The 17871-nt window shown below is 37.7% G+C and overlaps 3 long non-coding RNA genes across 3 annotated transcripts; 1 reads left to right on the forward strand and 2 right to left on the reverse strand.

Moving 5' to 3' along the window:
- Positions 1–8194: 8194 nt before the first annotated feature.
- LOC148843640 (uncharacterized) lies at positions 8195–11306 on the reverse strand. The gene is made up of 3 exons (XR_016103768.1): positions 10398–11306; positions 8987–9136; positions 8195–8812 (listed from the first exon to the last, which is right to left on the reverse strand). It is a non-coding gene; the product is annotated as an uncharacterized LOC148843640 (long non-coding RNA).
- A 1646-nt stretch (positions 11307–12952) lies between these two features.
- Positions 12953–15384, reverse strand: LOC148843641 (uncharacterized). The gene is made up of 2 exons (XR_016103035.1): positions 13946–15384; positions 12953–13777 (listed from the first exon to the last, which is right to left on the reverse strand). It is a non-coding gene; the product is annotated as an uncharacterized LOC148843641 (long non-coding RNA).
- LOC148843642 (uncharacterized) lies at positions 12999–13912 on the forward strand. Its single transcript, XR_016103036.1, has 2 exons — positions 12999–13295; positions 13378–13912. It is a non-coding gene; the product is annotated as an uncharacterized LOC148843642 (long non-coding RNA).
- Positions 15385–17871: the final 2487 nt, after the last annotated feature.

The raw sequence follows: 17871 nt of genomic DNA on the forward strand, positions 1-17871 counted from the left end.
CTAAAAAAACATAATTTAAATTGTTAGTACATAATTTCCTGATATATTTTTTTAAAATATTATTTTATTTTTTGTGCTTTTAAAATATTTTAAAGTTATTATGTAATTTTGTTAGAATATTTAAATATTTTAACCCAAAATAAAAAGTAGGGGAGAGGATAAATAGGAACTAGAGATAATTTAGGAGAGAAACACTCTACTAAATTAGAGATAATAGAAATGGTCACTTACTAAAATACCCTTTATAGTTTCATGGATTTACTAAAGTCTACCCTATAGTTAGCATTTTACTAAAACACCACTTATAATTTGCAATGGATTTAATCAATGTTCCATTAGATGACAGTATTGATCCTAATTCTCATTTAAATAAATTTAATAAAAAGAAAATAAAAACAAAAATACCATTTTTGCCCTTAATAAGACACGGGCAACTACTCTATTGGCTATATTTGATCAATTTTGTTTTATGTACAAAAAATGTGTTAAGGGTATTTTTGGAATAAAAAAGTCATGGGCCTAATGACAAAACAAAATCATTTATGAAAAATTGATTAAGTAAATAAGTTGTAAAATATATTAGATGTTTTAGTAAAATGAAAACTATAAGGTGCTTTCTAGTAAATGACCCTAATAGAAACACATAAGAGTATACAATTGTTTTATATTTTTAAAATTTTAAATAATTAATAATTATTCAGATGTGGGATTCGGTTTGGGGGCAAGACACAGTGGGCCTAATCTGTTATAAATTATCTGAAAACTATTTCTTCCAATGAGCTGATAAATTTTTGAAAAAATACAAGTTATGTTAAAATAATTTTAGGTGTTTTGATTTTATGGAAGAGGAAGTATAAGTGGTAGCAAATTCATAGAAATGGCAAGCTGGTGGTGGACGTGGTAATGAAATACGATTTCTTTCCACGCATGACAATGAACAGAAACAATGGTGGCTCCTCATCGACGTCCCAAACTGAGTTGTTAGCACCGGTAACATCCACAATAGGAGTGGCGGGTGAAGCTTCTAAGAGTGCTGCTAATTTTCTTGATTTGTTGATGAAGCTTTCCTATTAGGAGTTCGAATGAATGGACCTTATCTTTGTGGTCTACTTCTGTTTAGGGCTCAAGTAAAAAATGGAGGAAGGGGAGTTCAAATGAATTCATATTAGTTTTTTTTTTTTTGGCTTTTTTCTGTCCAATTGAATTGGATTCATCTGCTATGCTAACGGGAGTGTCTTTTTAAAGAGAGCGATTTACATGCCTCCCATTGGAGGGTGCACAATTCCCATGAACCGACAGATTGTTATGGTGTTATTAGTAGTTGATGGTTTATTTGTAATTTCATGCCCAACCCACATTTGCTACGACATCCAAGATGGGGTCATGACAATAAATCAAAGGCTTTGATTTACTTTGTTTCATGCCCAACCCACATTTAGTTTCGATGCATTACGGTTTACAGCAGCCCCCCTTCTTACATCACTTCATCTCTAAGGCTGAGGTGAGGCTACTTCAATAACCTTGATTCATAGATTTCTCCTACAAGGAGGAGGGTATGGTATGGCGTCATGCACACCCTAAGCACAGGCTACAAAGAAAGCCTTGCAATCTGAAGCAATCTCCGAACTTGCGTCTATAACTACGGCCTCATGAATACAATCTACTGTCAACCATAAACTTCCTTTAGTCCTGCTTTAGTTCACCTCCCCTTTCCCACATAGTTTTTAACCCCCCATCTTAGCATTAGGGTCCCATAACACACTCTACCATTTATTTACTGACTCGAAAAAGCGATCATTTATAGCTACAGGAAGCATCAAATCTCAGCTTCAAGTGTAGTATAAGTTGATGGTGTCAAGTTTCAAGGGTAAGGAACTGATTTTACAACCTGAGAATATTCCTCACATGGAAGGTAATCAATGCATTCATGACTATACTGGGCTCATGGATCATGAGTTCCCCTCGTTTGAACAAGTGGAAGAAGCTCTTCGAATTTCACCATTAACTTTAAAGGGGAGAGTATTTCCTAGGCAATAGTGTAGGGATGGGAGATTCATCATATGGATGGCCGAACCCTGCAGGAAGGTTGGGCGAAATTTCAAAAATTTCTTTAGCCCCATCCGAGAATCCTATTTCCAATTTAGAAAATTGTATTTTCAAAGTTCGTTCTTGTAATCAAACCGGACCAAATATAAAACCAAGATTAATAAGGGATATACCTGATACGGAATTCATGCAAAATTCACCTCCCAACGAAGGTGTTCACGCCCAAAGAGTATACCAAATCCTCCATCCATTGAAAATGACACAACTTAGGATGAGGCAAGATCAGCATGTAGTTTTTCACCAAAAACTTGTAATTCTTCAACAAGAATCGAATAAGGTAATAAGTACACCTTCAAAATTGTTTCTTCTAGCAAGAAACAATATCAAGATCAAATCTTGATTAGATCCAAGAATTGGAGACCGAACAGGGTAAGACAGCAAAAGTAGGAAGAAAAAAAACTGAAGGCAAGATCAATCTAACTGAGTTGTCTTCTGTAATGTCTATGTTGTGTGTCTTTTTTAGGTCTGCCCTGCTCTCTATTTATAGCCTTAAAGAGACAATCTCCTAATTTGATTAAGAGTCTCTTGATCCAAATCTTTATTTGGATCTGAACTCTTTAAGTGATAAGGATAATTCCTTATCTTATCTGCAGTTCAAGATAAGTTCATTCATAATCAAATTAGGAGTTCCTTGATCAAAATATTTATTTGGATTTAGACTCTTTAAGTGGATAAGAGTTATCATCTTATCCTTATCTATTGATCCAAACCCAGATCCGCCCCTATTTAATTAATCCAATTAACTCAGTTCAAAATGGGCTTTTACGCCCATTAAGCTTTTATGTTCACTTCCTTTTAATGTTGGCTAGCTTGGCCCTCTTTGTATGGCGTGGGACCTTAACATTGATCTACACATCAACCACATGGGTTCAGCCTAATATCTGTTACAAGACCTGGCCGAATTCACTACTGAATATAGTAAACCCCTGAGTCCATCACTATGGGCTCTTAATGGGCCCAACATTTACACTAAATGGTTATTGGGTCTAACCATCTTATGAAGGCCCAAGGACTATGGACAGATGCAAAATTAACCCATTAGGTATAACCGTCAATGTTCTTATACTTAACCTCTCAACCCTTAATGATCAAACACTGCCCGGTAAGAGATGGCCTCTCTCTCGGCTATAAAGTACAATGTTGCACTCTCTACTCACATGGATCCCGGGAATTAAAACATTTTACAAACAATTTGTGAAACCATAATATATAAGTATATCTCTATATAAATATATTTTGCAAAACCAAATTTTAAACACATTTGAAATCCACTGCCAACAGTTTAGGTTTTCATCAGAGAGAGTGCATTTTTCCAATCATTCACTTTGTCCGACAAAGGGGCTGATACCCACTCAGATGAATTCTCAGACTATCTCAATGTACCCAGGTTTTGACCCCCTCTAAGGATCTCACTGATTGACACATCAAAGATAGCCCAATCTGACACTTAGTGCAGTATCATAATCAAGTCTAAGAGTCAGGTGTAACATTCCAGTTTTGCCCATCTATCTCCAAGGTCCAAGGCCATACTGAAATTTTGGTCCGATTCAGGGTTTCAAGAAAACCCACATTGCATGTACCTCAGGTCTCACCCTGGCAGTTGAGACGAGCCACCCCAACCAACTTGGCAGTACACCAGTGTTAGCCTTGATGGGATAAATCCCCTTATATCTATCCAACGGTTGTGAAGATTCTAAACTAACGCGAGTCTCATATGTGTCTAGTTTAAGGGTATTACACAAAAACATACCACAATAACATGAATTAAATATATACTTTATTCATTTACAATAAATGTCATAATGTACATCACGTTGATTGGAGCTAAGGGTATACACTGTCTAACAAATGTCTCCCAAAAAATACTTGAAGGACATGTAAAAAACCTATAAAATATTCAATCCTCATTAACAGCGAGATTTATTGAGGGTGGTAACTTGGAGTTTATTTTCGAAAATCTAGAAGACAAAAAGAAGGCTCTCAAAGAAGGGCCTTGATTCTATAGATCTAGCTGGTTACTATTGGATAAATGGTCTAACTCATTTACAAGGGGGAATAGAGAAGGTATGGAAAAAACGTGTATGGCTATGGATTCACACGATCCCCAAAGGTATGGTGGAAGAGAGTCATGTTTGTTTCTTAGCTCAATATGTAGGAAAAGTGGTACCAAATCAGGATAAGATAAGAATAGGATATCTGGAACATGGGCTCTATGTCAAGAAAAAATAACCATAGATCTTCAACAACCCTTGCACACAGGAAGATATATTATCTACAATGGAAAACCAATGTGGCTCCAATTTTGCTACGAACAACTACCAAGAACAGGTGTTAAACTGTGGTCTAGTGGGACATGTATGGACCAACTATAAACATCTTGACACCTCTGTGCAAGATTATAGATTGTACTTGGAAGATCGCCCCATCAATAACCCAGGAGAATGGTTAAGAGCAGATCATCAACTGAATAAGCCATACAATATTCCTAACTTTAGTCCAATGTTTCAATCATCGAGTACTTGTAAATCCGTCACAAAGATCAGGGTTTTTATGGGGATTCAGAAGATGGAACGGGTGGTCGAAAACATCGTTGTATTAAACATTCAACATCTCTACAGCCAACGATTCACAACTCATTAACTTAGTGTCAAGCAATAGAGTCGACTCAGCCTCAGAAGGTGAGCAGCAATCACCCTACACGTGGTAAATCCTCAACTCCACGTAAACACCATGCAAAAGACAATCATGTTATCCCCATGCAATCCCAACACTTGGACATGAATCTTGTCCCATCTCCTACTACACGTAATCAACATGCATTAGTCCCTTTTGAAGCTTACTCAAATCTGGCTTCAAAGAATAGTCCCTTGGTAAACCCCATCCTCCCTCGAGTAATTATGTCAACCCATGCGCAACCCTCAGGCCAATTTTTACAAGATGGATATATGCTATATTACATAACAAAAATTGGGGGAATAGGGGTCGTTTTCCTACGCACCATGAAACGTAAATGGGGTAGACCTTTTGGTATCACTTTAAATGAGAGCCAACAAAATTTAATCACAGTTCAAAATGGACAATTGGTTAACTATTTTCCAGAGCCCACTCAAGTATCTCAAACACAACCAGCATAAGTACTAAAAGAACAAGGTTCAGGAAAGATGAATGCAAATGATTTGTATGTCCAATGGCATCTAGGCAGCTTAATGAACCAAGAGCTAGCAACTTCTGAGGTAGTAAATCAAATGGTAGGGCTACGGTGGGTAAACTCTATGTTAGTTGGCCACATAACAGAAGCCGTTCAATTCCCATATCCTCCAGTTCCTTGAACCCATGCAAAGGTATGCCAATATTTACCACATTCTAACATATTTGCTTTACTACTCTATTCCTACTTAATCTTAAACACCCGACTTGTGTACATTTGTTCTAGAATAACCATGATAATATTGGCATGGAACATTAGCGGGATGAATAATCCTAAATTAGTAAGGAACCTACAAGCTCTATGTTAGAAGGAAAAACCTAACATTCTTTTCCTCAGTGAAACCTGTCTCTCCCAATCTAAGACTGAAAACCTAGAAAAAAAAAAGAAACTCAAATACAATAACTACAATGGTCAAGAAGCCCTAGGAAAACATGCTGATAACAGTCCATGACACCCAACGAAATTTTATACATCTTATAGATGGTAATTACCCTGTCCATAAACCATGGGACATTATTTTCTTCCATGGACACCCACAAAAGCACAAATGGAAGGAAATCTGGGATACTCTAAAGAACAAAATGAATTCCATAGATAGACCCTGGATGCTCATGGGAGATATCAATGATATTTACCTACCCCATGACCATAAAAACTAACATGGAAGCCTACCCCAAACCTCAAAAAATATGAAACAATTCATAAATATCTTTTAGTTGGTGGACTTAGACTTTGTGGGAACCCCATTCACTTAGACAAATGACCAACATGGGACTCATAAAATATTAAAAAGACAAACAACAAATAGCTAAGGTTCTCAAGCATTCTATGGAGGTAATTAGTAGAGTACAAGAAGACTTCAATCCAAGATCACTTTCCAACATTTCCCTCCCTTGTATCTCACAAGAGAAATCACAAATTCTCATGCACCCCATCAATGGAAAAGTTAACTGCAATAGTTTAGCAAATGAACCTACATAAAACCCCAGGCCCAGATGGGTTCACTACTCATTTCTATCAAAAACATTGGGATGTTGTGAGCAAGGACATTTATTAACTGGTCACAAATTTTTATAACATTAGGAAGTTACCAGAAGGTATCAATAATACCAACTTAGTATTTGTCCCAAAAAATAACTCACCAGTGGATGTATTTATCTATCGACCCATTAGTCTATGTAATGTTAGTTACAAGATCATCTCCAAGAGGTTAGTCATGAGAATGTAGCCAATTTTATAGGACATAATCTCCCCTTACCAATCTGGATTTCTAAAGAACTGACAAATCATAGACAACATCTTGCTAACAAAAGAGATCCTACATCAAATGAAATCACAAAAATTGGTGCAATAGCTTTGAAATTGGACATGTTGAAAGTTTTTGACCGAATGGGAAGGAATTTCCTCATAGGAGTACTAAGAGACATGAAATTTTCAGAGAAGTGTTGCAATCTTCTATACCAATGTGTATCTACTCCAAGGTTTTCAGTTAAGCTATGTGGGGAAATATATGAATCTTTTCAGCTCAATAGGGGATTATGGCAAGGAGATCCACTTTCTATGTACCTCTTCATAATTAGTATGGAGGTCCTTTTCCAATTATTGTTAAAAGCCTCAATACATAACCAACTCTAGGGAATTTCTATATCTAAGGATAACATTCCCATCACAAATATTTTATTTGCAGATGGTTGCATCTTGTTTTGTTGAGCTAATCTAAACAAATAAAAGAGATCAATAAAACCCTCCAACACTTTGAATCCCACTTAGGACAAAAATCCAATCCAGGAAAATCCTCAGTAGCTTTCAGTATTCTATGTTGAGACACCATAGAGAAATCATCAATTATGTGCTCAAAGTGAAGCAACCTTTAGTTGGGACCAAACATCTGTGAGTGAGGTTGTATTCACATGACAAAGAGGCCACCAAACAAAAGGATTTTCAACAAAAAATCTTATCAAAGCTAAAAGTTTGAACTCAAACTTGATATCCTAAGCAAGTAGAACCACGCTTCTAAAGTTAATGCTCCAATCCATTCCATTATATCAAATGCCATCAACTATACTCCCTCCAAAATTCACAATTCTTTGGACAAATGGGCCCCTGATTTCTGGTGGATCTCTGGCCAAAATCATACGAGACACACCATTTCATTTAACAAATTATGTCTCCCTAAAGTTTGTGGTGCATGCTTTTATGAACCAAACCTTATTTAGTAGGCAGATCTGACGACTAGCAGTATTCCCAAATAGGTTATGGAGCTCTCAAATGAAATAGAAATAGTATCCTAAAGTAGGTTTGTTTTCAACAAGAAAAATAAAAAAGGAGAATAGCTTCCCATGGTGGCAACAAACCCAAATGTTACTGCCAATCCTCAAACTGAATATCTTGTACATGATTAAAGATGGGGATAATATATTGGTCTTTGAGGACTCTAGGGTTCCCACAATAAATGAAGGGGTACCAAAACCAGCACAAAATGAAAATCAGGATCACAAGTTAAGGTGTGTAACTCATTATGCCTAAGAGGAGAATGGAACCTATCATCTTGAAACAGAAATCATCATATATTCTTCCATTGTCACTTCACCAAAGCAATTTGGTGCTCAGCCCAGGTTGGACTAAACCCAGACAAAATAACCAACCAACCATCCCATATAATTCTCTTGGATTGGTATTAGAAGCTCAAGCTATCATATTCAAAGACAGAAACGCTTGAACTCTTTGGAAAATGTTGTATTTTATTCTATCTCATCTGGAATGCTAGAAATAAAAAACATTTTGAAAACTTCACATACACCCCTCGTGAACTACTAGAAAAGTGGAGAACTTATCACAACTGAGATAGTCAATAGTACTTAAAAAGCACTGCTGATGTTCAGTGTCCAGACAACCCCCTTAGAGGAGTGGCTACACTACAAATTGATGGTTCATATGATCCTTTAACAGGAAGTACAGGAAGAGCTTTCATCTTCGAATGATCGCAGAAGAGATAAAGCCAACTTTGAAGGAAAACCATGCTAGGCCATCAGTCCTTATGATGTCGAATTAAGGGCTTTAATCGCTGGTTTAGAGGCAACTTCAAATCATGTAGTAGATATGTGGCAGTTTACAGTGGCTCTAAGCAACCTATATCCTTTATGCAGAATATGTCCAAGCCTAGTCTCTGGATTGAAAGTCTCCATCAACAACGGATTGCAAAACTTTTGAATGCTTTCACTAAGGTATTTTTGATATATGTAAATAGATCTAACAACCAAGCTACTCAGTAACTGGTACGTAAATATTATCCCTATCTATTAAAGGAAGGTTTTCAGACCAAAGCCTCCCCCAGTCAAACACATGGCCCCCCTCCATTCAGACGCCTGTCCTTCCAAAGTTTAAACAAATTAGACACATGCATAATTCTGATTAGTAGACTTTCTAGAACAGAGCCCACTAACATGCAGAGTTGAGCCCTACACAATTCAAAGTCATGCGCCCACTCCCAATCATTTCCTGAAAAAAAGGAAAGTGGAGATTTGAAAAGAGAAATTCAGGAAAAAAGCAAAGTCAGGAAATAACATGTAATATGCAAATTAAGGCAATCAAAAATAGCAAACTTTCTGCACAGCTCTACAACTGAAAGAAATCTGAAAGTTTCTTTAGCAAACTCGGAGAACTTCAATAAACCTTTAGTGCATCATCTCCCAAGCATCAATGTTTCTTCCCACCACCCACTGCACCCAACTGCAACTTTTGCAACTAAGAAACACAACCACTACATCAAATGCGATTGAAGTTCCGGCCGGGAATCGAATTTAGTAGAGCATCTGCCACAAACTGCAATTTCAAAGAATTAAGCACAAATTCAATACGGTTAGTTTATTATTACATGCTCTATTTTTTATAGTAGTTTCAGGTTAGTTTAATATTACATGATTGTAGAACTAAATTTGGGGTTAGTACTCATCTGCATTGTATAAACGGTTTTCTTTTCAAAAACGTGAATGACTTCCAGCACGGCCCTTCTCAAGCCCCTCCTCCAAAACCCTTCCTCCAGAGGCTATCCTCAAACCCAAAATCTTCATACAACTTCATACAACATTGAAAATGTTACTCATAAGCTAGCGATCTCTGTTCAATCTTGATGCAAAATCATGAGCTTATCTAACGTGCCAATCTCTCAAGATCTCCGAGCTCAGTTTAGCAATTTGCAATTGCACCATAAGCTTCCATATTTCCAGAATCCTCCCCTTCTCGCTCTGATATTGCTAGAACCATAGAGTGTATACTTTATTTATCAAAGTTCAAACTACAATTCTCATTAGTATCTTGATCTAGGTTCATACAAAGCTAACCACAGAAACAGGCAATGATAGTGCATTACCTTTCTGAGACCCAATAAGTTGTTGTAGCTGATTATTGTAGTTAGAAGAGGACCTACTAGCCAAATAGTCACCATGGCCGGTTATTGTAGTTAGAAGGTTCAGATGATTCTGGTAGTTAATTTCTTTCACCTCCTTGGTGCTTTCTTGGAATCTTTACAGGCATGGTGTTCCTAATTGTATATAGAAGATAGAAGTTGTCTTTTCATTATGCATGAAGACAACTCAAAGTTAATCATCTCACAAGATACAAGTTTGTTCATCAAGATTTGCTCTCAGCAAAGATCTTTAGCATTTTCGGTGTCCATCAAAAACCGAAAAATCAAAAAACCGAATCGAACGGTATATATATTTATATGTATATTTTTTATATATTTTTAATATATGTCACATATTTTCTCTATATTATATATAAATATATATTCATTATATATAAATATATACTTATATTATATTTATAATGATTTATTTATAAATATATTTTTTAAATATTTATAATATAATATTATACATATATTTATATAATATATGCTATAAATATAAAAAAACCAAAAAATCAAAGAACCAAACCGATCAATAACCAAAACCAATGGATCAATTAATCGATGGTACCGGTTCGATTTCAGTTTGAAGAAATAGAAAAACCGGTATCATTGATTCGATTTATAAAAAAGGGCCATAGTTTGATTAACTGAATTATGAACACCCCTACATACCTTAATATATATTGTATTCAGTGGACGAGAGTCTAGGCCGGAACTGCTGACAATGTCTGAGAAGAGCTGCTTGTGTCAATATGCAATGCCCTTATTTTAACAGTAGAGATAGCCGACCACCAATGGCCATTTTTGTCTGTCCGCCGGTGGTCAGGACTGTCATAAGCAGGTGGATACGATCGCTTGAGAATAAAGGTTGGTCTGTGAAGAAGGTGGATACCATCAACCAATGACCATTTAATACTGGCGATCACAGGGTTGTCCTTTAGTTTAGAAGACATCGCCGACCACCGACTATTTTTTGAATGCAGCACGAACCATCACTGAGAAGACGATGGCTCGACTGAGTAAGAAACGATTTGAAGTGGGCCTCATTAAACGCCAGTTCGAATTAGTTACCCGATTGAAAAACATTTTGAAGCCTCGGCTGAGAATACAATGGCTATAAATAGAAGAGAATAATATTTAATTAATCATTTCAAAATAATAATTAATACATAAAAATAATAATATTTAATTAATAATAATAGTCATTAATTACAACTCATTAATTCAAGCTAATAATTAATAAATAGATGAATATAAATATTTATTAAGTAAATATATTTCTTTTTTTGATAAAAAAGTAAATATAATTCTAAGGCGGCTGGAAACCGCTTTGATTTGGAGTGAATTTTTAGTAATAATAATATTTACTATGAAAAAAATAATATTAACATAAATTATAATAATAACAACCTGAACAGTGTTTGGGTTTTCACGAACAAATTTACCCATTTATTTCTTACCTATACATAATATGGGTTATTCAATTTAATTATATTGATTTAATTAGCCTACTTTCCTTCATTATTATTAACTTCTTACTTAATTATAGTAATTAGCTTAATTTCAATTAACTTAACTGAATTAATTAATTCATTTATATAAGTAACAAATAATTGATAAGAGAAATACAAAATTATTCAATTATCAATAAAAATGATTAAATAATTCAAAACATTTACTTAAACAAAACATTATTAAATAATTTATAAAATTAAAAAGTATTATAATATAATTAAACAAATAAAATTGATTATTCACTATGAAATGGATAGACAAATAATAAAATGATTAAGTAATTTACTAATTAAGAATTAAATTAACAAAAAAATATTGAATAATTTAATTTATTCAAATAAAATTTTGATCAAGTAATTAAAATTAACTAATAATTCAATAAGAAAATAATTGGTCAGTTAATAAAATGTTTAAAAATTAAAAAATTGATAAAAGGAAAAATGGTTAATTAAAAAATGATTCAATAGTTGTGAATCTCAAATGAAATAATAAATGGTGTAGGCCCATTCTTCTAGATAAAATAGAGTAAATCTCTTAAATCAAATAAAAATCTATTAAAATGAAATAGCAAACTTAATCTAAATTTCTAATATAAATTACTTAAAAAAATGCAAATAATTTAGACACATGGCATCTTATTAATTCAAAAAATAGGATTCAAAATGTAGGTGGTTTCATTCTTAAACATTCTCAACAGACAGTTATTTATTAGCTTTAACACATGTTCATCCATGAAATTTAATTAAACACGTGGCATCTTAAAACTTAATTAAACAACATCACAGAAGTGAGATCGGCTTCAATGAGGGCAAGCCCTTGCTTACACCATCCCAACAACTTTCTTGCAACCTTTCATCGGGAATATCTCCCCATAAAATTAATAAAGAACATGAGTAGGGAGATATTCCCAATGCAATCCGAACTCCCCATAAGTGGGCTCATCCACTCCTAAAAAGCTGTCAAAGTGATTAATTTCAGTCACAAACAAATTTTAATTTTAATTAAGAGCCCTATGGTTCAAAAATAGGTTGTGCGTAAATTACCAGAATTTAGTGTAATTAAAAAATCTATTATAATAATACTTAGTAATTACATGCTGCTTATTAATAAGAATATAAGAATCATCACCATTACTATTTAAAAATAATATTAATCTTTAATTTAATAATTAAGCAAAAATTACATTTTGACTGATCTTTAAATTTTTACAGTAAAAATTTTAATTACAATAATTATTATGATAATAAAATCATTAACTAAATACTTAATAATAACAATAATAACTAAATTAACTAAATATTACAATACAAATAATCTTTAGAAAAGTAAAGAAATACTAATAAAAAGTTAGATATTTTTTACTTAAAAAAATAAAAATTATAAAAAAATACTAGCCCTATACTTACTACGCGGCCGTTCTCTGGTAAATGAATAAAGCTGCCTCTTTTTTTTTATATTAAAAAGGAGGTCCATAACTCGTGAGATTTTACTAAATTGCCCCTAAATGATGAGTGAGACACCTGAACCCTCGTCTCTCTCAATGACCCAACAGGGTGAGTTTTCTCCGTTCCTGTGTTTCGCTGAAATTACTTCAGAGCCGATGACGATGAAGATTTCTATAGAGAGAGAGCGATGCAAATAGAGCTGAATACGACAAAGATTTCTGAGAGAGAGCGACGCCCAAATCTTTTTCAGTGTGAGAATCGTTCCAAAAACAGTGTCAGTTTGATCTGAGAAATCTTATTTTTAACAAGGTGCAAACAGAACTGAAGACGATGAAGATTTCAGAGAGAGAGAGAGAAAGCGGTGCAAATAAAGTCAAAGACAATGAAGATTTCTGAGAGAGGGTTGTGTCCAAATCTTTTTCAATGTGAGAATCATTACAAAGCCAAGGTCGGTTTGATATAAGAAATCTTATTTTTAACAGCATCTGGCATGAGAGATTTGAAACGGAGAAGACTTAATTTTTGGAGAGGAGCATCTCTCTGGTGGCTGAGACGTTGGTCAGGTTCAATTTTCGCAAAATCTAGTCCTCTACAAAGAATTTCTGCAAAGGTATAGCGGGGGGTCTTTTGTTCTCATACGTAGATGTTTTTTGGGTTCAGATTATAATAGATTTTGCTTATGTGGGTAGCAGCAAGCTTCTCTCCAGCGACATTTTATGCCTTTTTTGAGCTGTAGGATGTCGGAGAAGACCTACGAGAGCAACAACTGCAACAACAAGAAAATCATGAAGATGATGAAAGAGGCAGGTCAAAGGTGAGAGAAGAAGAGTCTTTGCTACCCGATTGCTTGCTGTTGATGATGTACGAGCCAAAGCTGTCAATGGAGGTATAAAAGGAGACTTGGGTTTGCAGTACCGACTTCGTTATATGTCACCCTTTGAAACAAACCACCGCGTCGACCGTGAGGAACGGCAGAGATGAATGCAAGCGGAGAGTGAGCACCGATACAAACCCGGGAGTGCAGGTGCAGCAGCAGAAATAGCGACACCATCAGAAGCAACTGCTCCGGCCGCCGCAGCCTGCCTGGAAATCCTGTTCAAATCCGGTTTCAGCCCGGATAATTTTGGATAATTTTTTTTTACTTTTTCTTTGGGTTGAAGAATGATGGGTAATTTTGGTATATAATAAAGGGTAAAATGATAAATTTAGTCAAATTATTCATAAAAACGTGATAGTATATTCCTTAAAAAAAAGAAAAACCTTGATTCTCGGTTTTAGCGCAGCGCTGCTCCAACGGAAGTAGCTGATTTTGCGCGACACAAAGACGTTGCAGCTCGATCCTCGTGCTCCATCGCTGAGACCTTAACATCTGGGGGCCATGGTCAGCCATTGACCTCTGTCTCTCTCCCCCAATTTCTTCACGGCTATGCTGAAACTTGAAAGCAATGTTTGAAAAACCAACCCCGAATGGAAACCGTTCAGGCATTGGTTTTCCGAGTTGAATCTGCCCCTTCTGGTTTGACGATGAAAGGTACTGTAACAGTCGATTTCGAATGATTTATTGGGATCTGAAGAAGAGGAAAAAGAGGAATGAACAGAGAGAGAGAGAAATGGGAGAGAATGGGCGGAGGGGTGCCGTTGGTTCACCGTCGCTCCTCTGTTTTCGTTCGAAGAGGGGTCATCGCCGCCGCTGCAATCCCTTATACAGCCGCTACTGTTTTCATCGGTTCCGAGGACGCGCAACCGCCGCTGCAACTCGAACCAACAGTAGTAGCAGCTTCCTTTCTCCCTCCTCCTTCCTCTTCTTCTTTTTCTTTTCTTTTTCTTTCTCCCCTATTCCGCCACTGTCGCTGCAACTCAAACCAGCGGCGGTAGCAACTTCTCCTCTTCTTTTTCTTTTTCTTTCTCCCCTGTTCTACCACCACAGATGCAACTCGAACCAGCGGCAGTCCCGTTCTCATCAAGCAATTTCATCAAGCTTGACAGTGATTGCAAGTCCCAAAGCAACAATCATTCCGTCTCTGTTGCCGGATACAGGCACTGCCATTCCTTTTAAAAACAATAACCCAGTGGTCCTTCTCCCTACCGGTGAAATTGACTCTGCTAGTAGGTGCTGACTGCTGACTCGAGTCCAAAAATTCATCCCTGATCGTCATTGCCGCTCGAAGATAGTAGGTGCTAATAGGGAGAACCTACCACCTTAGCGATTCCTTGGCCATGAGTCGGTGCTGACAGGGAGAACCTGCTGGCTCAACGGACGACGGTGGTTTTTGTCAAAAGACTCGAAGATGTATTAGATGTAGATATGGATTTCGAATGAGTGTGTGATTGATAATATCGATAGTGAATACAATAGTACTGCATCAATAAATAACTTCCTCTCAGCGGCGCAAACCGTGGGGATAGTCTTTTTCGGGTAAAATAGTCTTTATCATTTTGAAAATTTGAAGAAGACTAAAGGGTAAAGTAGTCTTTTTATTGACCAATTTGACAGTTTTTTATCAAGAACCAAATTTAGCCGACAGCACCTGTAGTTAATGCGTACTGCCGTTGCCATCACACCCATTTCAGACGACTGATGTGGAATTCTTGTTAGAGATGGGACCACGTGATTTTCCAAAGCAACCGTACGAGATGAGAATCTTGGACCATCAGATTATTTCTCTTCTTTAATAATAGAGATATTTATTCTACATAGTTATAACTCGCCATCATCATTCGTAATCAGACTTTGTTGGCCATTCAGGAGTCATTTCCAACTGCTTCAAAATTCAATAGCATGCCAGCGCTTCTTCTAACCCATTAAAGGTGATTTAAGTTGTCAACTGTGTACGTGCCTATAAACATTGAAAATGACGACAATTCACATTCCATGCGAATGAATTGACATCAATTTGGAATTGACACCGACTACACGTGCCCTTGACACTGATTTAAGTCTATAAATTCTATTTTGACCAGAGTTATTTTATTTCCAACGTCATTGTGCAATCCGGTCAGTCTTAGCTGTGAATAATCTTGTCCGTGACTGGAGTAATAGGGAGCTTGAAACGAAGAAAATGAGGAAATTCTGAGGGAAATCCGGTGAGATAACTCTGAAGCTCAAGTTAGTATTCTCTTAGAGGCAAGATAAAGACCAGATGGCACAAAGTTCACATACCTTGTTATTGGGGGTAGGGGGCCTTTTATAACCACTTCGTGCACTCACTCCGAGGCCTCTGTCAGGTCGGGTATGATTATTTCTGTGTTTCTGCCAGTTTGGGTGTTATCCTTTCTGCTGGGACAGAACTGCCACTGCTCCTTGTTGGAGCCATCTCTGTAACTGGAGATGGCCGTGTCAAGTGGCAGTGGTAGGTGGTCGTTTGAAGTGCGGCCGTCAAGCGTCAGATCCCAAGTCAGTCAGGTGCGCCGCCCCTGGATACGAACTTCCTCGGTGTTAGTCATGGTACAGTTTGTTCAGTTTGGCGTTCTGGAAGCGAAGTGCTGGAGTGGTGAGCGAGGTGAAGTCTTGAGTTCGGAGGTAAGTCCTGAACTGCCATAGGGCAGGCCAGTTCGGTGAGGTGTGTCCCAAACTGCTATAAGGCAGGCCAGTTCGGTGAGGTATGTCCCGAACTGCTATAAGGCAGGCCAGTTCGGTGAGGTGTGTCCAGAACTGCTATAAGGCAGGCCAGCCAGTTCGGAGGCGTGTCTCGAACTGCTATAAGGCAGGCCAGTTCGGAGGTGTGTTCCGAACTGCCATAGGGCAGGCCTGTTTGGGTTTGGCTTGGGGCATAAGGGAGAGTTCGGGTTCCCAGTAGTGACTTCGGACTGCTAGTAGGTAGTTCGGACCGCTGGTTCCTTCGTGCCTTAGGCGCGCTGTTGTGCCGAGCTGTTGCCTTTGCCACGTGTTGCGTAATTACGAGGTCAGGCCAAATCTTCCTTCATCAATTGCCCCCCACTCCTCGTGCTAAGGGTCTTGCCCTGGCGTGGGGAGTTCGCGAGGTGGCAGGTGGATTTGTCCCGTACTTCGAATCTTGATAGCGCGAGGTGCATTGTCGGGGTCCTTCGGTTTTCTCGAGCACCAAAAAGGCGGGAGACGTGCCTACCTGCTTACAAATGTTGACAGACGTGGCAGTGCACGTTTATTTCAAATTTTAAAAAAGCGTGCCGCTGGGAGACATGGCAACGGGTCTTTTTGAATTTGAAAAGACGTGCCGCTACCGTTTGAAAGGCGAGGAGACGTGCGCTGGCCGTTCTGTCAGTTTCAAAAAGACGTGCGCTGACGTTTCGTCAGTTTCAGAAAGACATGCACCGGCGTTTCATCAGTTTCAGAAAGACGTGTGCCGATGTTTCATCAATTTCAAAAAGACGTGCGCCAATCACGTCTCGGTCTCAGGGGACGTGCGGCTAGCGTGAATGCGGGTCGTCGGATTGGCTCTGATCTGCACTATTGGTTCTTGGTTACTGTGGGTATAAATAGTAGGGGACCCCAGTCGCTTTGTCACTTCTGCGTTTTGCTTCTTGAGCTTGCGTCCAAGTTTCAGCTCGCGTCCAAGCCTTTCAGCTGGCGTCTAGGCTTTTTAGTTCGCCTTCAAGCTTTTTTGTTTGTTCTAGTTTCCGGAGTCTTCAAACCTTTTTTCGGGTGAGTACTTTTCTGGAATCCACCTTTTCTCCTCGATGGCCTTAGTGAACCTGAGGTGGATCTTGAGGACGAGTTTGAACCCGTAGGCCGAATCACTTCAGGCGAGGTCGGATGCTAGATAGGTTTGGTCCTTCGACCATGACGCCCGAGGGGCTCCAATCTCTTATTATATCTTACAATTTTCCTGGGGGTACGCCTATTTCATTCCTTCGGGTAGCTTTCCTTGGGAACACGGTCCTGATGAAATCGTGATATTTTGGGAGTAGCTCGTTGCGGGGCTACGATTGCCTTTCCACCCCCTTCTTGTCAATGTCATAAACCACTTTAGCGTTACCGTTGGCCAGCTTCATCTGAACTCTATTCATAACTTGGAGGAGACAATCTCCCTTTTTTGCGAACAGGGCTTCCCTTTAGACTTGGAGATATTCTCCTCCATTTTAATGCTCAAGAAACAAGCGAGTCCTCTTCCCGGGAGTAGGCGGGTGTATTACCTGTCTCCTTGCCCGGGTTTTAAGCTTTTGCATGAACTTCCCAACAAGGTCCCAACGTGGAAGCGGGACTACTT

This window comes from Nelumbo lutea, chromosome 8 (genome assembly GCF_056320005.1).
Source record: "Nelumbo lutea isolate HS-2025 chromosome 8, American lotus-T2T, whole genome shotgun sequence".
NCBI classification, from domain to species: domain Eukaryota; kingdom Viridiplantae; phylum Streptophyta; class Magnoliopsida; order Proteales; family Nelumbonaceae; genus Nelumbo; species Nelumbo lutea.